Below are 25,592 nucleotides of genomic sequence, written 5' to 3'. Positions count from 1 at the left end.
GAACAGACTCCAGGAAGCATGAAATACGGTCAGATCTCACCACAAAGGACCACTTGCACTCCACTTGGCCCCGCGCCCTTTATTATATAAATAATAAACTCTCCCCTACCGGTCCACGTGGCCACATCATTTGCAAGTTTCATCTTATGTAGCAATAGTTCCAGGTTTATAGCATTGGCTAAGAGTGTTTACCACATCAGCCACAACTGGATCCGCCTCTGGTGGAATCTTCACACTGCTAGATTCTTCGGGCAGCATTTATAAAGTTAGTTTGTTTTTCTCTGCATTGCTGTGTCAGGTGTGGTTTAAGTATTTATGCTGAATATTTGAATATAAGGCTGCTTTATCATGCACTGCTAAATCTGATCTGTTTAAAACACCCTTCATTTCCGAGTTGAGAAGCATGATAACAACATTTCGTATATCCCAATCCGGTACGGTTGTGGGGGGTCATCAAGCTTTCTAACTGATGCTTGTCCACAAAATACATTTTATTGGTGTGTTCCATTATTGTCCCCCGAGCAAGCTGGTGATTAGCGGCAGGGCTATGCCTATGAGTGATCCTATGAACCTGCTGCCTGCAAGACCACTTTTCTTTTAGCCCTTACCGATATTTGATATTGCTGTTTTTTGATGACGTTCTGTTTCTTTTTCAACACACTTATTTGACAGTGTGTTAGGGGGAACATGTCCCTTTAACCCTTTAAGTGCCATTGGTATTTCCCCCCCAGTGCCAGGGCCTTTTTTGGTGATTTCGGTATGTGGCCATTCAAAGCCTTGTAACTTTTTTGTTACATGAGATATCTTGGCCAAATTTGGCTCCTTCTTTTCCCACATGTAGGCGGTCATATCGCCACCCAGGAATCCTAGGTTGCTGTAGGGGGGTGAGAGAAAATAGGCAAAAAGGGCGAAAATTTTGGGTTTTTTCACAAAATGTCAATAAAATGATGTACAAAGAAGCCTGTGTTTTTTTCCTTGCAAGAGCTAGGAACAAATGGTTTGCTGTGCTGAATTACCCAATTTCCAGGCTTTCGAGAACAGGGTGAGTGGAAACGAAAAAAAATATTTTTATGTGGTTATCAACTGTTTTGTGAGAGGTAGGCGATTTTGACCATTTTTGCCAATTGGACATGCATGGACGGAATGGGAGAAAAAGGTAGGAAAGCCGAATTGGAGGACAGAAAGGCATATATTTCTGAAAAGTAGACAAAATTCCAGGTTTAGGAAGGGGTGATTTGCATAGCTCAGGCAAACACTAGGTAGGGGAAAATGCCATAGATTGGGGGAAAAGCGGGAAAATGACCGAAAAAAAAGGTATGTGTTGGACATGGTTGGCTTGGTACGGCAATGGCTTCTATGAATTTTGAGAAAAGCAATGCTCCGCTACATTCCCCCGACTCTTGAAGTTAGGAAAGCACACATTTTTTGTAGTGTTTTACAAAACAAGCAATACCACAAGCCAAACACTGAGCCATGGTACACAGGAGTTTTACGCTCACGGCCTGAACAGATGCACTTTGCATGTGTAAATCAGGAAAACCAATGTGGTGAGGAATGGCAAGCACACATTTTTTGAAAGAGCACAGGCAGACCTTTTTGAAGGGTAGGTGACTTGTGCAGGTTACAAAAGTGTATGGTGCCTAAAGCAGCAACTAAATGTAGGTTACATTTGGGAAATTAAAGGGTTGTGTGACAAAGGGCACCAGCAAATGGGTCAAAACGTTATGGCAACCACACAAACACAACAAATGTTATACCTTCCCGCATTCCCACAGGTGTGCCGATGAAAACAGTACCTCACATGTGTGGGTGCACCTACCTGGGCGCCAAGGGGAAAGTCTAAAACACAGGTAACCCCAAGTCTGTTTCGACACCTGAATTTGACACTTTCTCCAGACAAGCGCAACATACAGATATGGGCCTCGGGTGTCCAAGCCACCAAGGAAAACAGGGAACCCCATGCATTTCCGAAAAGAGGACACCCGTGGGAATCCGCAGAGGTATGGTTTGCGCATAGGACAAGCTCAGGTTTTTGAGGAATGTGCTGGCAAAGATACTGGTTGAGAGCACGGGCCACCACATCACCGTGGGGGACTTCGATATATGGGCTGATAAGGAACTAGACAGGCAGACATTACAGGATACGGTACAGGACTTGCCCGGACCAGGACACTGCTAATTCCAGGAAGCATTAGTGGTATGAGTTGAGAGATATATAGAGACACTTCCACCCCCACGAGAGGGGATACACTTTTTACTCACCCCCACATGGTACATATACCAGAATAGATTACATGTATATATCGAGGGAATTGTGGGAAGAGACGCAGAGATTACCCCGATATCGTGGTCTAACCACGATATGGTCACAGTTGAACTCCAATGGTGGGGACTGATACCCAAGCGGACGAAGTAGAGGTTCAATGAATCACTCTGGAAGGACCCCGTATTTCACACTGAGTTAAGAAGGAAATTAGGGAATACTTCAAAACGAATCACACAGGGGATGTTGCACGGGACATTGTATGGGAGGGAGGAAAGGCCATGTGGAGAGGGATTCTAATTAGAGAAGGGGCAAGGAGAAAAAGGGAACCAGCATTAAGCTGCAGAGCAAAGGCCAAGTTCCCTCTCAGCAGCTCCGCTGCAAGGGAATCACCATCAGCTGTTCTGCAAGCGAGCTGATCTCATCGAGGAAAAAGCACCAGAGTGCCAGAGGATATTGCCCGTGTGCCTTCCGGCCCACAAGTCTGTTCCCGTTGAGAAAATGTCCACCGGAGCGGTTACCATGGAATCGGGCAAACACAACATACTGCAGCAACCTGATATGCAGCCACACCTCAGCCAGCCCTCCCCTCCTGCTTTAAATGGAGGGGAGGTGCGCCGCAAGGCGAAGCTGAAGAGGAAAGGCCAAGTTCCCTCTCAGCAGCTTTCCACTGCTCCACAGCGCAGAAAGCCAGCGCCATACCCAAGGTAAATGTCATGAAATCATCTGTATAGCTGAAGCCATCCACCCTTACCAGGCTACCCATAGAAATGAGCGACTTCGCTCACGCACGCTCTGTCTCCACCCCCCTGCCATTTGTCCCAGCATCGCCAGCAGAACGGCATGCCTTATGGCAAGGTTTTCACGGCCTTCATCACTGTATCCCTCGACTCACCGATCGTCAGTCTCTCCTATAACCAACAGAGGCTACATGGGAAGCAACGCCTCGCGTCTTGCACCCTCGACGGCAGCATGGATGATGCTTGCGCACGCCATCCTATTATCCGTAACCTTACACTGCCCTCTCACCCCTCCCTCAGCCGATCGGAGTATGCACCGCAGGACGGCTTACTCCTTCTGCGGCCGCCTACCATGCTACCGCGCTCGAGGCAGCGTACCGCTCACAGCACGGCACTGCAGGCATTAGTCGCACACTCCCCTTTGGGCCCACTGCACTGCCTCTTAAAGTCGCCACCGCTCACCCTGCACATATGCATTCCCCTGACTTTAATGAAGCCGCATCTGCTACTGAGCTGGCGACCGTCGTCTCCGTGGCCACTCCTGAGACTCTACACCATCAAGTTATGATCACCACCACTGCCGCATTACCCTTGATATCTGGTACTGCCATTGATACTCCGATGTCCTATTTTAGTAGAAGTGCATTTGCCTTGCAATGCCACCACCACTAGTCAACCATGTTTTGCTACAGCTGTTTCTATGCCATGTAATGCCACCACCACTAGTCAACCATGTATTGCTACAGTTGTTTCCTTGCCTTGTGATGCCACTACCATTAATCTGCCCTGTGCTGATAGTTATTTTAGCTGATGTGCCTTTGCCTTGTGACGCCACCACCACTTATCAACCATGTATTGCTACAGTTGTTTCTATGCCTTGTGATGCCACTGCCACTAATCTGCCTTGTACCACTACAGCTATGTCAGTAGATATGCTTATGCCTTGTGATGCCACCACCACTAGTCTACCCTGTACTGCTACAGTAGCCTCTACTCCCAGTGAACCACTACTGCAAGTCTGTCCTGCACTGTCCTTGATGATACCATACCTTCCAATGCCACTGATGCTATTTTACCCCCCCCTCACCCCCACTCCATTTCCCCTGGCAGATGTCCCACTGAAATGTGCCCTCATCAACTCCCGCTCCCTACCAGCTCATGCCCTAGAAGTGCACGACCTGATCAGCAGCAACAACCTTGACCTACTATTCCTTAGTGAAACCTGGCTGACTGACACATCTGGCCCTGCCCTCACCCTCGCCACCCCAACTAGTTACACCATCTATAGACAAGACTGCTCCTCCCACAGAGGGGGCGGGTAGCTGTCATCGCCAAGGAACCTCTATCAATCAGGAGGATTCAGAGGGACCTTGACCAGAGCTCTGACTATCTTCTGCTCAAACTTAAGCTCTCCCATAACGGCACCTTTGTCTTCCACCTCGTCTACCGCCCCCTTGGCCCCTCCAATGACTTTCAGGAAGCCCTGACCCACTCACTTTCGGATAATCTAAATAAATAATCTAAAGTCCCGGTCCTAGGCGATCTGAACCTTGAGCTGAATGACCCCAATGACTCCCACGCCAATGCCCTCAATAAAGCGCTCTCCACCTTGGATTCTCTCAAGCCACTTCCAGCCCTACCCACACTAAAGGCTGCACCCTAGACTGGGTGCCTCACCCTAACTGCTCCCTCAGCCTCCCGGTGATCATCCCCCCTACCCAGGTTTGATCACCACTGCATTCAATTTGACATCATCACCTCAAAAGGACTACCCAAGCCCACCATCCCTCTCCTTGCGACACTCTCACGAAGCTCCCGGCAGCTTACACATGACAATCTCTCCCAACATCTCCGGGTGCCCGCTCTGCTACCCCCCCTTCTCCAACGACACTGAGGTACTCGCCAATGACTTCAAGAGGATCATTACCCAGGCCATTGACACAGTGGCCCCACTCACCCTTAAAAAAACCAGAAAAGTGATGCATGCCAATGCCTGGTTCACCCAGGAACTCCTACAGCTACATTCCCAAAAAAGGGCTACACTCACCAACTGGATTAAAAACCCCACAGAAACTACCAAAGTGGCATTCAAAGCCCTTTCCAAAAAAGTACAAAACCACCATCACCAACGCAAAAGCGTCTTCTTTCAACACCAGGATAGCTAATGCCAAATCTGGAACTAGAGAAATCTTCGCCATATTCAAAGAGCTGGAGACCACTGGCACCCCCCCCCTCTTCCGGTCCTCAAGGGCGAAGCATGGTGTAACACTATCCAGTCTGCCATGCTGAATAAACTGGAGACCCTGCAAGCCAAAATCCTTGCCCTCGCCAAACTGATGGCTGACAGTCACGGCAGCCCACCGCCCGTATCCAACTCTAGTAGATACCCTCTGTTCGACTTTAAAGACATGAGTGAGGCAGGAGTCATCGCACTCCTCCGCTCCATTAAACCATCCAATTTTAAAGGCGATGCCTGCCCGGCACAAGTCATCAAGGACTCTGCCCCTTCCTTAGCCCCCATCAACACAGCATTTATTAATGCCTCCTTTTGGTCTGGCTATGTCCCTGTGGGACTAAAGAAAGCGTGGGTTCGTCCGCTCCTTAAAAAGCCCTCCCTAGATCGTTCAATCCCAGGCAACTACAGGCCTATCACTACCGTTCCTTTCCTTTAAAAAATTCTGGACAAAGCAGCTTACCTGCAAGTACAGAAATTCCTAGAAGACAACCATCTTCTAGGACTACGGCAATCAGGGTTCAGGCCATGTCATGGGACTGAAACGGCCCTCCTTGACCTAAAAAAAACAGATAGATGACCTCAGAGACGCAGGCAAACCTGCGCTCCTTCTGCTCCTGGACCTCTCTGCTGCCTTTGATTTGGTAGATCATAAGACCCTCTGCCATCAACTTTCTACGGTAGCTAACCTCTCCACCAGTGCCTGTAACTGGATAACCTCCTTCCTGCATGACAGGGCAATGAAGGTCTTCTCCGAGTCCTCCTGTGCCAACCCTACCACCATTAAATGCGGGGTCCTGCAGGGTTCCTGCATTGCTCCCACCCTTTACAACCTCGTCACGAGGCTACTGTTCAAAATCGTGTATGTCCTGGGTATCTCATATACGAACTATGCTGATGATGCTCAGGTGCTTATCCCCCTCTCGGGGGACTACCTGTCCAACTAGAACACCCTCAACTCCATCTACACAACAATCCAATCCTGGATGGCAGAAAATGGCTATGTCTCAACAGTGAGAAAACTGAGCTTCTGCTGGTTGGCTCCCCATCCACCGTGAGCAAGCTGGACAATCAACATACCTCCTTCACCATCGACAATATCCCCATCACTGTGTCACAAGCGATTAAAACCATGGGCGTGTTTTTGGAACCTGACCATGAACAGGCTGGTAAAAGCCGTAGCCTCCACCTCAGCATACCACTCCAAACTCAACAACTCAGTGAGACCGTTCCTGTCCCAACAAAACTGCCTCACCATCACCAGGGTTATAATTGGATCCAGATTGGACTATTGTAATGCCTTCCTTGTAGGATCTTCAGGCAAAAATCTTGCCAAACTTCACCTAGTAAATAACAACGCTCTCAGAGCTGCCACTGGCCTCTCACGTAGGGATCTTATCTCAGAGCTCAGAAGACAGGTTCACTGGCTTCCAGTCAAGGAAAGGATCATTTTTAAAACCTTTGCCCTTACGCATAAGTGTCTCCACGGCCAGGCCCCCCCCCTACCTTGTCCAAACGATTTCCAAGCCCCCTGTCCTCAGGCCTTCCAGAACTCCCTACTCCAACATGATAACTGTTCCCAAGACACGCAAAGCTGGTGCTGGCGCTACCAGTTTCCCAACCATGGCTACCACTTTCTGGAACGCCCTCCTCCTCACATCAGGTTATTTGAGTATGGCCGATTCTCACTACTACCGGCCATCAACTTCCACAGGGCGAAAGTGGTACCATCTATATCTTATGGTGCCGAAGCTATGCCAGGTATTCCGAAAACGATCTAGCTGACACTAGGAAGTAATTTCTAAGATCGGTTTTCAAATTGCCGAAATCGACCCTGATGGTTCTAATCAGACGCAAACTTCGTTTACTATCCCTCCAGGCAATCATCAAACGAAACACCATGATGCTTTATAGGAAGACCTTGTTGCAAAATCGCCCGTGGATATTTGCCCTGATAAATGCGGAGAAGCTCCGTCGTGTTCGTCGGGGGTGCAGCTGAGTTGAGCGCCGCGACTTTCTCCGGGTCTGGTCGCATCCCTTTGTCGGAGAATATGTGGCCGAAGAACCTCAGCGAGCCTTTCCCGAACTCGCATTTGGCCTTGTTAAGTGTTAGTCCGGCCTCTTGCAGTGCTGCACACACTCTGTGGAGAGCTGTGTCGTGCTCTTCTTTAGTCTTTCCAAACAGGAGGACGTCCTCCGAGTAGTTCAGGCAGTTGGGGACTTGCCTGATGACTCGGTGTATTTCCTCTTGGAAAATTTCAGCTGCGGAGGATATCCCGAAGCTGAGCCTTTTATACTGGAATAGACCCAGGTGTGTGACGAATGTCGTAATATATCTGGATTCGGGAGCGATCTCGATTTGATGATAACCTTTCGTGAGGTCCAATTTGGAGAAAACCTGTGCCCCGTGGAGGAGGTGGATCATGTCAGTGATCCTGGGCGCCTGATGTCTTTCCCTTTCAATGGCCACGTTGGCTCTCCTCATGTCGACGCACAGGCATATCGATCCGTCCGGTGACTTTTTGGGGACGGGAACAATGGGGGACACCCATGGGGTGGGCCCTGAGACTGGTTCAATGACGTTGAGCTTAATTAGCTTGTCTAGCTCCTGGTGTTGTATATTTACCGGAATGCCCCGGTAGTGCTGGGCGACAGGGGGTACCTTCGGGTTTATATGCAGCTGTACCTTTCGGTGTTTCAGTTTTCCTAGGCCTTTGAACAGATTAGGGAATGTCTGTTCGATGGCGTCCGGTCTGGCGAAGTATTTGTGGGCCATGGGCTGGTATAATATGTGCACCAAACCCATCTTGACGGCGGTCTTAAAGCTGAGGATGCACCCGCTGTTGGCTTCTGTCTTCAGGATGTGTAGCGGGATCTTTGCCGCATGCGATTTGTGCACGCACCATGCGGATATAGTCCCTTTGCAAGGTAGCGGGGTTGTAGCTCCGTATGGGTATATGTCCACTGACGCCTTTCGGATCTTTGGGGGGTTGGTGAGTGAGTTGTACGCCTGTTCGCTTATTATGTTGACTGTCACCCTCGTATCAATGAGGAATTCCAGAGGCGTGTTGTTGACTTGTAAGGTGAGCGTCGGACTATGTTGGGTGGCTGTGGCGTTGTTGAGTGCCCACACGTACCCTTTTTTCCGTTGGTCGTCTTCTGATGACTGAGATTCACTGCCTGATGGGGATCTCATCTCGATGTAACGGACGAACCGTCTTCTTTGTGATCGCCTTGATCCGTCGGATGGCCTTCTGTCGTCTCTGACGTATGAGTTCCTTCGAGGTTTTTCTTCTCTCCGGGGTCCCGTCTGTTCTTCTTCTCCTCTCCCTGCTGGTGGGCTGTGTCGTGAGCTTCTCCTTCTCTCCTGTTGTCTGGGTCTGCTGGGTCCTGGTCCCGGAGGATTCTTGCACACTGCTCTGTAATGGTCCATTCCGCCACAGGCGGCGCATTTTTGTCCTACTGCTGGGCAGTCACCCACGTGTGGATACTCGAACCCGCATCGGTAGCACGTGGCATCTGTGCCTTTCCCTCCATGCGAGGGAGCCACATATAGTCTGTTAATCGCGTCTGCGTTCAGTGTCGGGTGTTGAATGGTGACCTTGCCTAGGCTGTCAAGCTGCGACTCAACTGCGGCTTCCATCCTGGCGAGTGCGAGGATTTCCTCGAGGGAACTTTGCTTCTGGAGCAGTTGCTTCCTGAAGGGTTGCGAAATGCAGCCGGCTATGACTTGGGATCGTAGAGCCTTGTCATTTGAGTATTTATGGAATTCACAGTACTTTAGCTTGTTGCGTAGGCGCATCACAAAGTTGTCGAGTGACTCTCCTTTTTCCTGTCTAGTAGTATGAAAGACATGGTGCTCGTAGTCAATGTTTGTATGGGGCGTGAAGTATTCTGATAGCTTCCCATGCAGTTCTCCATAGGTGACCGTGTCAACGTTCATCAGTTCGTCTGCAATGTCCCTGACAGCGGGGCCTACTGTCATGAATAAGGTGTTTTTTAGCATTGCGTCATCGGTTAAGCCGATTGCCCTTGTGTAGAATATAAAATCCCTGAGCCATATGACCCATCTGGGTCCTAGATTGGAGGTGTCTCTGACATCGAATGAGCCCGGTATAGGTAGGTTCTGTGAGGCGGTACCTGATGCTGGTCATCTGACACGGCTCCAGATCCGCCTGATGAGGAAGCTGCTGGGCTCGTTGGGGCAGACATGTCCGCTGTGGCTGTAGTGCTCCGGTGGATGCCTGGCGCGCCTTTGGAATCTCTTGTCTCCGCTGTGCTGCAGCCCTCAGCACGTGCGGCTCCCTTGCGGTGCATGTGTTGTGTGCTGGTGGTAGGCTGCTCTGCGTCACCTTGGCGGGCTGTCGGGTGCCCCTTTGTACTGTGCCCTGGGTTCCTGGGCCTTCGTGGTGCCTCCCGCTGCCTGCGGGTTGATGTGAGAGAGGGGGGGGCGGGACCAGTGCCCGCACCAGCCTGCGGGTCTGCCGCGTTCACCTTGTGGAGCGCGAACGCGCCCACGTGGTGTGTGTGAAGGGCGGCTCCCTTCCTCGGCACTCCGTGCCTGCGGCTGGTCCGGCGGGTCCTCGTTCACCTGAGGAGCGCCGACACACCGCGCCCCTCAGCGGATCTCCCGGGCCCCCGGGGCGGAGGTGCGCCGATGTGCTGCACCCGCTCGCTTGCGGGCCTCCTGTTGACACGAGCGGGTGCGATGTACCCCTCGTCGCCAATTGTAGGGTTTTGCGCAGGCCCCTTAAACCGCGTAGGAGAATTATCACGCGGGAGCCGGGCTACGTGCGACTGTCTTTATTTTAATACAACAGGAAACTGCCCAACATCCCGTAGCTCCCTCCCTAGCCCAACGTCACTTCCCCCTGTCAGGGAGAGTAAGACCGCAACGGCGGTCTGCCCACACAACGATGTGGGCGGCTGCAGAGCCCTCATGAACGACCTGACAGACGTTGCAAAATGCTTACCAAGTGGGAAGTAGATCTCAAGGGCAAATTGTATGACAGCCAACGTTCTGAGGAATAAGGACCCAAAACCCAATAAAAGTTACAAGGAAAATGGATGAATCAAACTGGACCCACACCCTAAAAAGGGCATCAACCTATAAGCTAACAGCCCATTTACCACCACAGGCACGAAAACTCAACGAGACACAGGACTTTATGAAGTACCCTAACAGAAAGCTAAGGTACACCTTTCTTCGAGCCCGACTGAACCTTCTTCCGTAAAATGAAATCCTGGCGATCGGAGGGCTATCGACATCAAACAAATGTAGATTCTGTGAAAATCCAAATCAGATAGCAACCATAAGACATCTGCTGTTGGCGTGCCCTGGAACTGATAGCTTTAGAGAACCTTACGTAAAAAGTCACTTGGCCTCAGCCTACACTCTTGAAGAAAATGTCTGGTGGACACGCCTGATTACAGGAAACGCTGCTTGGGTTATAGCTGCAGTAAAATTCTTGGAACAGTTATTTCCAGACAAATGAGGGGGCTAAACCAACAACTACCAAGAAAAACCAAGAGCCCCCCCAGCAATCCCCTCCCCCCCACCCCCATCGACTAGTTACATTAAAGAGTTCTGTTATGGTACTCCTTTCCCTTTTTCTTCTTTTTTTGTCATCACAAACCTTTACCTTGTAAAAATCGCAAAAGTGATTCAATCAAGTAATAAAACAATTACCGATCATGTTCGAAAATGCGGTTTGAAACCGTGATATATGATCTGACAGTGTAATGTAGATGAGCGATGTTTCAACATCCATCTTTACTGCAGAAACTGGATACAGGCCAGAACGGCTCATACGTACATTTCTCACTGAGGCGGAGTTGCGGTTTCAGGATCTGGTTGCATGGACTAGAACCACATCAGACACGGGCAACGGGCCCACTGGCATGGCTGGAGGCCATATTGAGTTGCCACTGTAGGTATGTTTGTATATATCATTTGAAAAACATTTTCTTTGAACAAATGTTGGTTAAAGGGACCTTATGGTTATGCTTGTATTTAACAAACAAAGTAACCCGTTTGAAATGTAGTGTCAAAACATTGGTTAAAGGGATTTGATGTTTGGTGTTAAGCAACAAAACCCTGTAAGGAGCCATAACTCTGCTACTGCAAGGCACCACACCTTCATTACAAATAACATGCCCGTCCCAATGGTTTCTGCAGGGCGTGAGGACCAAAAAGAGCTAAAAAAAAAGGCAATACTACCCCAGATTGAGCAAAAAAAAGCTCACATCCACTGAAAAAGAGTATTTTTACGAGCCAATTTTCCAGGCCCATTAGAGCAAAGTAAAACGACCTTTAAGAACCATTACTGGTCCATTTTGGGGTTTGAAGGGAACAATGGGCCTCATTACGACTACGGCAGTTCAGCGGTAAACTAGCAGTAATCCCATTATCACCACTTTACTGCTGCGTTACCGCACCGCACATGAGGGTTGGAGGTAAAGCAGAGCATAGAACTCCAGAATTGTTCTGGGTAGGTCCTTTACTAACCCCCAAAAATCATCAAAATTATTCCAAACATTGGGAATTAGACTGCTCTGCCCCCACTCCTAATCCTGTGGTAATTCCACGGGAACGAGTGGCAGTAACGGTAAACAATTTTGCTGATAATTCAGCAGATTTAGTGCAGAATCACCACCAAACTCGTAATTTTCCCAAATGTAAAAGGATACATGTTCTGATCGACACAGCAAATGGGAATGGCATGATGTCTGCCTCGAATGACCAAAGTCAGGACCTGCAACACCGACCTTGTGATACCACCTCACTGTGCTCACCACCTTTGGTCTTGTCACAATGCTATGATACTGCCGAACTATATGAGTTTATGGAGACCGACCATGAACAACAATCATGATCATTAGTCATGTCAAGTTAATCTTTAGGGCGTCTGGCGGAGTCCTGATATACCCAGGTGGGTACTAGTTTAAATATCAACAAAATCAGGTGCCCACGGTTACCCCAGAGTGCAATACGCACCCACAATCCAGCAACCAATAAAGGATTGTCCACACAGAGCATCACCACTGCTATACTAGCAGAAGATATAACGGATAGTACCACATCTTGCGTCCATCCTGACGGAGTCCTGATATACCCAGGTGGGTACTAGTTTAAATATCAACAAAATCAGGTGCCCACGGTTACCCCAGAGTGCAATACGCACCCACAATCCAGCAACCAATAAAGGATTGTCCACACAGAGCATCACCACTGCTATACTAGCAGAAGATATAACGGATAGTACCACATCTTGCGTCCATCCTGATGAAGACCAACATTATGACAGGCTTGAATCCAGCCCTCCATGGCCGCAACACTCCTGTGTCGATCACCTGTGACACAACTGTATAAAACCCCTTTGTGTATGTTCTGTAAAAAGTGTTGTGTACACTCTTGTGTCAATCACCCCCCAGACCATTTTCCGTCCTGGGAGCACCTTGTCCAAACTATAGGTCTACCCTACTGTCATTGTACCTGTGCCCGTATGTGGAGTTTGTACCTCGACAGTATAGAGGTTGATACATACCTGTATTTCCACTGTATATAATCATACCTGTCCGTTGTCACTTTCGTGCTTATCAAATGTTTTGTAAAATAATTGAGAATTTATATGCAAGAAAAATATCTTGTGTTTTGAAATAAATATACTTGTTCAGAAACACACAGCTTTTTGTAGGATCCCTCATCCTGATTTTGTTGATATTTATTAGTCATGTCGACATGAAGAAAAGTAGGTCCATGAAAAGTAACCCCACATTCAGCAACATGTCATCCCTATCATGCGCCCCTTGTTCACATCCACACATGCACCACCTTCGAACAGTGCACAAAGTTAACCAGCATGCACACAAGCAAACACATGTGGTACATGACTATAACAATAGAACTCAGAGCAGGGATGATAATGTATTTGCACGTTCTGAATGCTCACAAGGCCTAGTAGGACCACCCCGTTCCTGTTCATCTGTTTATTCTTTTCGCCTTTGTTCTCATGTTGCCTCCCCTTTGCCCTGTGGGTGCTTTGAAACACAATTTCTTTATGTATAAGCGCCTTACAAATGCACAATAAATACATGTGCATTATACACCTCAAATCTATGGTGCCCATTAATTACCACAAGTGTTCCCACAATTATACACTCATCTTCTTTTCCTTTGAGAGGTGTTGCCGGGAGGGCCCCCTTTCCATGGCGCCATGCATCTGAATGCAGCCAGCCAATATGAGGAGCGCTAAAGTTCTGATGAGGGCAGGATTCGGATGTCTACATAGATCTGGTGTGGTACTGTAGTACAATCCTGAAATGGTTGGAAGAATTGTCCTCCTGTGCTCTAGGACACGTCAATATGCCATTCCATACCTGTGCCATAGAAGTGGCACAGGTTGGAAGATCACAACGATGGCAATGCACCACATCTGCAACAAGTTGGAGGAGTTGGCATGTACAATCATTTCTATTTTGCATCAACAAATTGTCAATCAACCACACACAAACACTGCTTACTCCCTCCCTAAATACCAAAATGAATGGTGATACCTGGGGCCTATGGGCTGCCTCCAAAATGTATACGTCGCAAACCTATGTCCTAAAGCCTCACCCCCAAGCCAATGGCCTAATACCTCCCTTACCCCAAACGTATACCCTCTATGTGTTACCTCATCCCAAACCAAACATGTACCCTTGGCATCCATCAAAGATAATATTATTTGCTCTATTTGTTGAGGGCTGCCACCAGGGACTGGAAAACACCTCTATGATATACTGAACAAGGGGACTTGACAGCTGTCAAGACAGTGTGCAGGAGAGGTGGTGGATACAGTTGAGGAAGAGGTGGACAAATCACACTCATGGTATAGTGCCATGCCTGCAAATGATTGTTCATATTTTTCCAAGGATGTTGATCAGCCAGGCACAGGGACTGACTATGTTGCTGCTTGGCTTCCTGACTCTTGAGGAAAACAGCCACTGTAGATCTGACCAGACAGTTCATGGACCTCAAAGTAGCTTGACTTGTCTGTTAGCATCCCACCAGGCGTCGTGGCCACAATTACGGAGAGCATTGTTAACCAAATAGATAACAAGAACGGCACGTAAAAAGCAAATAGCCAATGTGCCTTAGTCAATTCGCTGCATGGGAACTTCAAAGTCTGCAGGCTCCCTTTTCATATCTAGGTAAGGTTGTACCTGTGCCCTGCCTGGACTCCAGGGTATGCCATCCTGAATATCACACATATAGTCATTAAAATAACCAGTGTCTTCTGTGGTGTAGCCTGCAGGTGTGTATGGTGCATGCAGTATACAGAGGTCACACTATCTCCTGGATTGGCTAAAGCCACAGTGAAACTACCATGATGCAGACAACAGTTGGGGGTGGCTCCAATAGGGTGGGGTTTACACCGGAGCACTTGACTGCTACAGAAATTAATGGGACTCTGCATTAAACCATGACTGTTTTGTAGCAGATAGCATAGGTTGCGGCATGCTAGGCTTTCTTCCCTTCTTTGATGCTTGCTGAGGTGATGATTGGTAGAGTGGGGGTACTGTAGGTGTTCTTTGGGCCCTCATTTTTTTTAATTCTCATACTTGAAAGTTGCCTTTGTTGGTGTGACACATGAGTGATTCCTGCACTTTGGGTGGCTAAGGATGTTGGGAGGAAAGTGGTATCCTGGCTAGATTTTCCATTGCCAACACACCCATTATCCCCCGTCCTCTGTGGCCGTTTGGGTGCTTCTGCACTCGCATGGCAATGTACTGTAACAAGGTCACGGGTGGGATGCCATTTATTTTGCAGGGCATAAATGGAAATGAGGTATTGTGACGATTCACAAGATGTTGTCACTTCTCCCCAAAGGGGGGCCTTTCCATGAGGCTAGGGAGGTACGGCCACTACCCAATAATACCCCTAAGGGTGTTTATTGCAGGAGGACCTAATGGGTGGGGACTCCCCCTTTGGGGAGAAGGAAGATCACCTGGGGTACAGCCCATTGAATGTTGTAACCCCCCCAATATGCCATAGCCCTTCCCACTGTTCAGACCAATTTTATTGAAATTAAACCTATGTGTTGTTGTAACATAGGAGATAAAGCTAAAGCCAAAAGTACTAGGACGAGAAAGAGCACAAGGGACATGAAGGTTCTCGACTGTGCTAGAACTGGTATGAGGTGGCCCCCAGTAGGCATGAGGATTAAGGCATGAACAGAGACCAAGGACTTTTACAATCCACATGGCAGGAGCTAGATACAATGCATAAAAAGTAAGAAAGGACTATCAAATGAGTCAAGTCCAACCTTGTCAAGCACGGCCGAGTCAAACCACGCTGGGTCTGGCAGCAGGTGTGTAGAAGAACCAGCGTGAGATATCCAGGTACTGCCGAAAAACCGGGGGGGAAGAGGACACCCGTGAAGTGCCATTGGAGTCCCCACGGGAACCCGGGCAGAAGACCAAGCAGGAGAACAGAGCTGCGAAACAGATGGGAGAATTACCATGCAACCGACGGAGCAATGGCATTGAAAAAAGCAGAACCGGAGGGAAGACCCACAATCACAGGAAGTTCCAGTGACATACCATGATCCCACACATGGTAACGGGAGGTGCAAGAGACCCGGAGGGGGCATGAGGATAGTAGGGAGGCTGGTTCATGAAGCACTCTCTCGCCTCAGTAGTAGGCCTGAGAGTATTAGAGGACATCTTCCTCGTCACAATGGGAAAGGGAGAACCACTGACCACCAGAGAAGGGTCTGGCACCAGAAAGCAGACATTGAATTACAGTAAATCCTCCTCATCACAGTGGGAAAGAGAGAACCACTGATCACCAGAGAAGGGTCTGCGACCCGAAAGCAGATACCGAGAGTATTACAGGAAATCTTCCTCGTCACAGTGGGAAAGAGAGAACCACTGACCACCAGAGAAGGGTCTGGGACCCAAAAGCAGATACCAAGAGTATTACAGGAAATCTTTCTCGTCACATTTGGGAAGAGAGAACCACTGACCACCAGAAAAGTGTCTGAGACCCGAAAGCAAATACTGAGAGTACTAGAGGAAATCTTCCTTGTTGCAGTGGTGACAATAAGCCCACTGACCACCGGAGATGGGTTGGAGACCCTAACCTTTGAAAACCAGGCATCCAAGGAGAGCTTCCCCATTGCAGTGGTGACAATAAGCCTACCGACCATCAGAGAAAGGTCTGGGACCCCAAAAAAATGAAACTGAGCAAATAAGGAGAACTTCCTTGTCACAATAATGACATTAAGCCCAGTGATCAATAAAGAAGGATTTGGGACTTTGCAAACAACAAACCAGAGTGGCAAAGTGTACATCAAGCTGAAGATTGTGAGAAATAATTGTGCCACATAACACCAGGAGAGGATAGTAATTCTACTGGTCCCGAACTAGGATTTGTGTTCAAGACGCCAGGGGAAGAGAGTCATTCCCCATGGCCTTTTTGGGAACTGTGTCAAGTAATATAAGGGTAAGGGAGTCATTCTCCTGTTCCAGAACTAGGAGTTGTGTTAAAGACGCCAGGGGAAGGGAGGCATTCCCTCTGGCATTTCTGTTGCAAGAGAAAAATCTTGTGAACATTATTGGAATACCAGAAGGGAGGAATTCTCCTGGAGAAGGAACTTTCTGTTAGATTAACCTTTAGTTGTAGTGTGAGGGATAGAAGTAGGTTGTGACACAGGATGGTGCAGTACGCTTTGACAGACATTCTGACAGGCCCTTTAGTATTCGTTTTGTAGAGGAGCAGTTGCATGCCTCCGCAGGTAATCCTGCCACCCTACCTTCTATATGTTGGAAGAGATTGTGCCATGCTTGAAACCAGCAGTTGTGACCATACCAAGGCGAATTATTGAAAGAAGGTACCCCCTGAGAAAGCCCTATCAAATGTATTCAACAATCTGAGGGAGGAACTCCCTGAAGAATTATGAAAATGAGAGAAAGAGGAGCGGATGACGTCACAAGAGACGAACATGACGCACAGAGAAGACTGCCTGAAGAAAATGCATGAACCTTCTAGAAACTGGCGACGAAGTAAAGAATCGAGTAAACTTTCATATGCGAAAAGAAGATTGCATGTGTGTGACGCACTGCAGAAAATGCAACCTGTTCAATAAATGTACAGAAGCCGCAGCGCAAGTAAACTAAGTGAACTTAGAAGCTGTCTACACGTAGTGAATAGACTGGAGGCGGAGGGTTCCATGTCTTATAATCACGTCAAAAATGGCCATGGATACAAAAGATTGCGGCAAAAATGCTGTGGTTTTTTGCGCCACAATCATGTAAAGGATGCGGGGGACACCCCTGCAACTCCTGGACCAATTATACAATTTAAGGGGAGCGGGGGACACCCCTGCAACCCCTGCTCCCCTTAAATGGTATAATGGGGCACACCTTTACCGGGTCAAACCACTGCATTTTTGCCGCGATTATTTTTACCAGCAACATTTTTGCCACAATTTAATGACCTAATACCCAGGCGGAGCCGCTATTGTATAGAAACTGGACATCAGTGTCATGAATTTAGTGAGCCCAGACCCATGGAGAAGAAAGGCTGAGAGCTGTGTCGCAGCAAGAATTAGCTGAGATTGCGGACTTAAATGGTGAAGTTGTCTGGCCTGGTGTCAAGGCTAAAGGCCACCAAGACTGGTTATCTATTCTTGAAGGCTGAAAATGTGAGAAGCTGAATCATCCCTTGTTAAGGTGCAAAGAAAGAATACCATGCGTGCCAAGGTTTATTCATTTAAGTCATTTAATTACTGCAAGATGGACCAAATCATGGTCTCTTGTTACGTGAACCAAGGATGTAAATATTGTTGAGCTTGGAGTTCTAGAACAAGTGATAGGGCATGCTCGCACTCCCTTATATTCCCAGAGACAAGAATACACTGCAAAGTCAAGTTCAAAGACAATCTTCATGGCAGAAGGCACGGGTGATGAGAGATGTTGGGCTAATTGGGTGGGGAGGTAAAGTCAAGTCAACCTCCTGGCACTGGATAGCAGCTTACGTGCTGCTAAATGAACCAAATGTTCCAGATATGGCATGAGCGTGCCAACCAATTACAGAGGAAATAGGGGGGGAAGGGTGGCACTGCTATATGTTACAAATATATGTTCAATGGAACAACTGTGTAAATGTATAGGGTGGTACACTAATATGTTTAATAAAGTAAAATAGTATTTCAGGTGCAGCTGGGAAAATCTCGAGGTCTCTCGAGATCCAAAATACAGAGGCACAAAACACACCATGGACGTTGCTGCCCAGGTGCCCAATGTCGCACTCTTAACGGGATAGTATCCCAGGTCAGTTAGCTCAACTAGTGCGAGAAAGAAGACTCAACTGAGTCAATTATCCAAAATAGTTGAGGCGATAAAGTTGCAATTTTCGTGGTGAGTACCATGTCAAGGAGCTCCACAATTTAACAAAATCTTATAGTCATTCAAGTATACACTTCTTTCAATATTTCTGTCTGTCTGCTAAAGTAGAGAAAGGAAAACAACCAGACTAACTGAAGGCAGGTTCAACAGAAAACTTCAAATGTTTATATTTAAAAGGCTCTGTACGTTGCACTGTTAATTTCCACAGTGCAGTGTATAAACAGTAGGAATAGTAAAAAAACTGTCACAAGACAGTGATGCAAAAAACAACAATGGTACAGTTTGAGCTGTAAAAGATTGTGTAAACCAAAATAAGGTCAATACAATGGGTGTTACAAGTTATATCACAATTACATCATTGATGATAACTTTTAGAACTTCCCACATCAATCTTTTCAAGTTTTCAACATAGAATAAGCACTCCTAGGTGGTGTTGGGTGTCAACGCGTTTCAGATTACATTAATCCATCTTCAGGAATGGATGTGCTCATGTTTCAAAAAATATATTCAAAGTGTATTCTCTGGGGGGTGGGTGGGGTGGGTCCTAAAAAAAATAGATAAACTCATCAGTTGGTGTTGTATATAATATTCCAGGCTAAAAAAATTAACCAGAAGATATACTAACCTAATGGATCCAGAAAACAGGGCTCATGAGGTATTATCGGGTCTGGACTGAGTCTCCTAACCGTTAAACCGCAGGTAAGTGGTGGCAGGATGCAGGTCCCTAGCAGGAATCTGCAAGAGAATGGAAAGCCCCTGTCATGGGAGGTAGAGGACTTGTTGTAAACAAGTTACTGTGTTCAGAACGGTAAGCCCCTATCATGGGAGGTAGAGGACCTGTTGTAAACAAGTTACTGTGTTCAGAATGGTGTACTGACGAATAGTTCACAAATATGGGCTAGAGGGACAAGGGTCCCTGAAATTCTAACATAATGGAGAAAAATCAAACGCAATTCAGTAGTTTAAAACGTATCGCTAGTGTAAAAAAATGATCGTAGCTATTGTAAATAGGACACGGTACCGTGTCTGTGACAGAGATCGTAATCGGCTGGGTAAAATGCACTTACTTGTTTACTGCATGGAGAATGAATCCACAAGCGTCCCGGCACCAAGACGGGTCGCTCGCAAATGATCACTGATAAAGTGGTCGTTAGGGACGCCACGCATGCGTGTAAGCGCAGCGGGCGCCATGTTGGTGTGGGCATATAGCCAGTCGGGACGTACGGAACGCAGTGTTGTGAGCGAGGCCGCAACAATACTGCATATTCCACACACAGGCCAGTTGCGCCTGTCAATGTAATAATAACGATCCTGAAGAGACCATGCCGGATCGAGAGAATCAAAGTAAATAGAAAAAGGGGGAGGGTAAGAGAACAGTGAATTGTAGACATGGGCTGTCATGTTTAAAAATTGTTAGGGGGCAGGAGGGGGGCATCACAGTACAAGATAGACTGTGGGGCACCCCACCTCCTGCAAGGTAAGTGAGACCCAGGGTGAGGAGCAAGCAATCGAGTCAGCTTCCATCCCTAAGTGGGCCAAAACATTAAAATACACTGTAGGGTGTGTACATGTGTGGTGACTGACCAATTGGCGCGAGTCATGGGTACTCGAACATATCGCTGTTTAGAACCTGTCTAAACAGTTATTATGCTGACGGTCCCTAAGCCGTTCACATTCTGTAGGAACGAACATATTCATGAATAACAAGTATTATACTGACGGTCCCTAAGCCATTCACATTCTGTAGGAACAAACATATTCATGAATGACAAGTATACACTAATGCATATTTGTGTATTAACATACTCCAGATTATGGATAATCAACTTTGGAGGACAAGTCCAGCCGAGGGCCGTATAATGAAGGGCCTTATAGTTTGAGAGCCAATGATAAACTGTGTACTTAATAGTGTTGAAGATGACTTGCACTAGAGGTGGGCACAAGTTCTCCACCTGACAGTAAAGAGCCACTCACAACCCAACCTTGTATAGAAAGTATACTTGGATGTTCCCCTTGAGCCTATCACAACTCCTTGTAGGCTTTTCTTATTTGGCGCTTGAGCGAACATCGGTTGATGTCCATTGTAACTCCCTGTTTTAGACAATTTATAATAAAGCAGCAAAACTTTGCCATCTTCCTGAGTTGTTTCGATTATTTGGTGTCAGAGTTATTCTGCGTCCCATCCACTGCATGCGTGTTACCCAAAGGGCTCTAAGCTCACGTGGTAGCACTGCGGATGGTTAAAAGATTCAAATGAGGTTGTGTCCAGAGTTTCGGACGATCAGGCATCCTCCACTATTAGCTGGAAGGTCACCGGTTTTCCTGTGGAGAGCAGCCGAATAGAAATAAACTTGCAAGAAGAACCGAGACGGAATCCCTGCCCAGTTTACATGGGCGCTCTGCGGACAGAAGGCGAAGTGGTCGATTGGAGGAGGAGTCGATACTGAAGGCCCCGAGGCGATTAACAAACAAATGGTGAGTAGACTAAGGGGAATGGCAAATGAATGGGTGGGGTTGTGATCACGTTTGAGTAACGGGAAATATTGTAGGAAGAAGAATAGCGCCTAGAGTCCTAACTCAAGGGAGTTCAGAAGGAGACATCTCAAATCCCAATGGGGGTAGAGTAGAAAAATATAGCACATGAACAGGTTCATGTAAGGTGATGTCTCAAACCCTGTATAGGGTATTAAGAAAAGGCGAGAAATTAAAAGGTGATCACAGTGTTTATTAAATGTGTAAAGTCAACTAGTCTGTATGATTGTTTGTTGAATAGAAATATCAAAGAGCGATAAAAGTTGTGAAGTCATTGAGAAAAGGTTGAGGAAGCTATACCTTAGTGAAGTGGTTGGTTCCAATCCAGAGGTAGGGATAACTCACTTAGACATTAGAGGCTTGAGCGGAGATTGATGGTGCACGCTCATATTTGTTGTTTTGAAAAAGCAGTGATTTACCCAAAATTACATAGGGTCATTTATAAGTCTGGTAAGTTTTGACAGTCAATTGAGACTTGTCATTATGAAAGACACTCCCCTGATGCACTTATGCAAGACACTGCCAAAGCCCAAAATCAAACAGTATAGTGCGGAATAGGTAAAAGGCATGGCAGATAAAGTATTCATGCCGTGGTCACAAGGGGGATCGCTGTCAAAAGCGGTATTGCAACACATGACCATATACTTGCACGCAGCATACACGTGGAATAAATTAGAGAAAAGGTTAGCTATTCTAGAGCTCGGGAAATGTACCAGGAAAAGTGGATCCGCCACCTGAGGAGTGGATGCTTAGTCACTTAAAGGAGGATGGTGTTGAGCCCTCAGCTCCCCTTACCTCGCCTGAAGAAAAAGATGATAGCACGGAATAAATAGGGTTGTACCCTTTAAAGGATTTGAAGGTGGCGACAGGGTATAGTAATCCAATATATGTACCACCCGCTTATAGCAGTGATGATAGGCCATAGGAGAATAAGATAAAAGAGATCTGTAAGATCCTACAAGACAAAGAAGAAAAGAGTGAGCGATCGAATATATCGACCGAAATAGAAAGAGAGACCAAAAGATGGAAAGGAGAGAAGGATAAAGCTGATGAAGTAGCGCTTGTGCAGAACAAATTGATGAGTGGACAGATATTACTCAAAATTGACGGGAAAAGCAACAAGGAAGTTAGGCAAAGAGAAGATAAGGACGAACAAGAAAAAGGGGACAAAGAATGAGAGCAGAGATTGAAAGAAGACAAGAAGAAAAGGAAAAACAGGGAGCGAAGAGAACAGATGTATCAAGAGGAGCAAGAGAGAAAAGAAGAACGGGCAGAAGAACAAAAAAGATATGACAATAGACAGAGAGCGATATAAGATAGGGACAGAAGAGAAAGGAATAGAGAAGAGGAGGAAGTGCGAAATTAAGGGACAAAAGAATACAGAGACGAAGCGAAGGAGTAAGGAGAGAAGAACGAAGGCAAGAGGAAGACAGTATTAGATGGGAGGCGAGAAAACAAAGATAACTGGATGAAGAAATAGAACGAGGGAGAAGACAGCGGGGTCTCGGTGCCAGTGCCGTTCGTAAGTAGCCAGTAGGGCCAAGCCCAGCAATACGATGGGACAGAACAGAAGAGTTCCTTCTGATAAAGGATGGAACGTCAAGGGCATTTAGAGTAATATTGGAAGAAGAAATCTTTGATGCGGGAAGCATCGGGGAGAGGATCAATACATTTTATCAAAAATTAAAAGGAGGTAGCAACTATGGAAGTCGAGGGAAGAGGGATCAATCCCTAGCATTTCAGTTTTGAAGTGCAGAAGAAAATCTGTTCCGGCTTGAACATAGAGTGTTATCCTTAAGCAGACTGAACCTAGACAAAGGTGAAGAGGAGGATAGCCACACCAGTTGGGGACAATAAATGTCAGATGAAGAAAGAGAGCCCATTCTCGAGGTAGAAGGGAACGTGTGCGCCCCTGAAAGAAGCTTGCAATTAGATAAACAAGTATGATGGTCCGATATGGAACAACCTAATGATAGGATGCCAGATCCCATACCATTTACAGAGCGTCCCGAGGACAATCGTATACTGAGAAGGGAGAATCACTGCCATACGTGAACAGATTAAGGTCACGACCGGCAAGAAGACGGACAGGGATGATCATCCCCACCATAGATAGACTAACGATGTGAGCCGACTAAGGGTTGGGGTTTACGCAGTTTCCATTATTGGAAAGGGGGGAGCAAGACCACAGTATATTCCATGGCCGCAGATGGATAAGGATAATTTAAGGTGTAAGCTCCCGAATTTGACTTCGGGCACCGGGAAATGGATATATGAGTTAAAAAAAATGACAGGAGTAGATACACTGGCCATTGGGGACATAAAAATTTTCCTGGCAGCTATTCTTGGAGGAGAGCAGCGTATTCAAGTGTGACAGCACAAAACACAGTGCAGGACAGAGCGCTGTTTAATAATTGCAGAGCAGGTGTATGGAGGGCTCTCAGGGTACAGTATCCCAATACATCAGATATCAGTGCAATTAAGACACATAAAATGAAGGAAGATGAAGACCCTATTGCTTACATTCAGGATATTCAAGAGAAATGGCATGTTTGAAAATAGCGAGCCGTGGGAAAAACTGGTGGCATTGTTTGACCACATTTTATGTCAGTGGTTGCCTGAAACAGTACAGATACAGATGGTAGTGCATCACTGTTGTTTGTTATGAGAGAAAAATAGGAAGAAAGATGCAACTAGGAAAATCGAGGAAGCCAAGTTAGTTGTCATGGATATCAGGCAGGTAGTTGGGGCAAGCTGGGTGGAGGCTTGGCAGGCTTGGCATAGGCACACAAATAAACCATAACAAATCCCTCCTTTCATTCCTTCCTAGTGTTTGTAGTAACTTCCTGGTTACCACTTCCTGTTGCCAAACAGGAAGTGCATGATAACTCATGAGCTCTCTAGTGTTTGGGTGTGGCTGGCTATATAAACCACACCCAAGATTCGTCCAGTGGTTCGTGTTGCTTACTGTGAGCTGTATCAGCAACACACTTGCCATGCTCTGGATCAGCCAGCATCTGCTTACCTGCTCCGGATCATCCTGTTTCTGCTTACTTGCTCCGGGTCATCCTGCTTCAGCTTACCTGCTCCGGATCATCCTGTTTCTGCTCACCCGCTCCGGATCATTCAGCTTCAGCTTACCTGGTTCTTACTCCACGCCGCAGCTATCTCCAGTCAAGAGGGGACTTCTACACCGGCACCTGTAAGAACAAAGAAGAACAGCGCTAACACGTGCACATCAGTAACGCTGCGCTTACCCACCGAATTCTCCCGCAACGCTGGAATCCAGGTTAGTTGCATGAGCGCACAACCCATGTAAGAAAGAAGAAACATTATTCATTGCGCTCGCTCCAATAACACAGAGACTTATTGCACTGCGCTCTCTCTCTCTACGCGGTGCATACTTGCCAAAAGCCTCCGTGCAAACTTACCTAACTACCAAGTCTCCAGTAGCTCTGAACCCAGACTCGAGGTGCTAATACCACATAATTTCTCCTGCAAGAGAAAGGGAGAGACATTACCAGGCACGCTCGAATTGAAGGTGCTGCGCAGACCTACCAGTAGCTAGCTTCTACACGCAGCGCTACTCAGCCACAAAAATACCGGCAAACAAAGACAATACGGACAATTTTGGACACTCCACATTCTCCGTGCAACGTTCACTTGTGGGAAGGACTTTGTAGCCAGTGAAGAAACTGGCGCCTTGAACTCCCGGCTTCGCTGTGAAGGCATAAAACAGCGTTTGGCATCTGAACTCAGTCTACAGACATTGGCACCAATCACATGAGTGAATTGCGCCCCTGCAAATGCAGGATGGAGTGCACACCCTACTAAAGATCAAAGTATTCCTCCGGGTGAAACAGGTGAAGTGAAGACTCAGTGTCAAGGGAGGCTCGTCCATCGCTCCTGCAGAGACACAGGTGAGTGTGACATTAGTTCTGAAAAAATGGTCATAATTTGCCATAGAAGGGGCGGTACTGACAAGCAGCGAAGTATTGGGAATGCAGGAAGCAATGGGTACATGGCAGGCGAGTAATCAGCGCCCGATGGACCAAGGTGGATATGGGTTCGTACCACCAGGCAGAGGTATGGGCTATAGTGGAAAAGGGGATTCCAAAATAATCAAGGTAGGTTTCAGAGTACACAGAATGAGAACCAGAGCACACAGGGAGAGTTTAACCAAGGGGGATTTGTTAGACGGGCAGCCCCAGTATGTTGAACTTGTGGGATGACAGGGCACATTGCGCGCATATGTGGGAGCCAAGGGAATGTACAGAATGGCTAATTCTCAAGAGGGGGACAGCTTATCCTCCACCATATAGCACACAAACTAGGGAAGGGTTTTCCCAAGGTCACACAGTGTATCAGACACAAGCGCAGCAAGTGTAGTATGTACTGCAGCAAGAGCGAGTGCAAATTAATCTACCACAAG

General features: G+C 47.2%; 1 long non-coding RNA gene across 1 annotated transcript in view; it reads left to right on the top strand.

The window, feature by feature from the left end:
• Positions 1-2,676: 2,676 nt before the first annotated feature.
• LOC138583088 (uncharacterized) overlaps positions 2,677-25,592 on the top strand; it is a 212,016-nt gene continuing 189,100 nt past the window's right edge. The window contains exons 1-2 of the long non-coding RNA XR_011305151.1: positions 2,677-2,970; positions 11,019-11,170. This is a non-coding gene — a long non-coding RNA (uncharacterized lncRNA). The remainder of the gene's footprint in view (positions 2,971-11,018; positions 11,171-25,592) is intronic.

This window comes from Ambystoma mexicanum, chromosome 3q (genome assembly GCF_040938575.1).
Source record: "Ambystoma mexicanum isolate Mex_15411 chromosome 3q, UKY_AmexF1_1, whole genome shotgun sequence".
Lineage (NCBI taxonomy): Eukaryota > Metazoa > Chordata > Amphibia > Caudata > Ambystomatidae > Ambystoma > Ambystoma mexicanum.
This window is presented reverse-complemented; position numbering and strand designations above follow the sequence as displayed.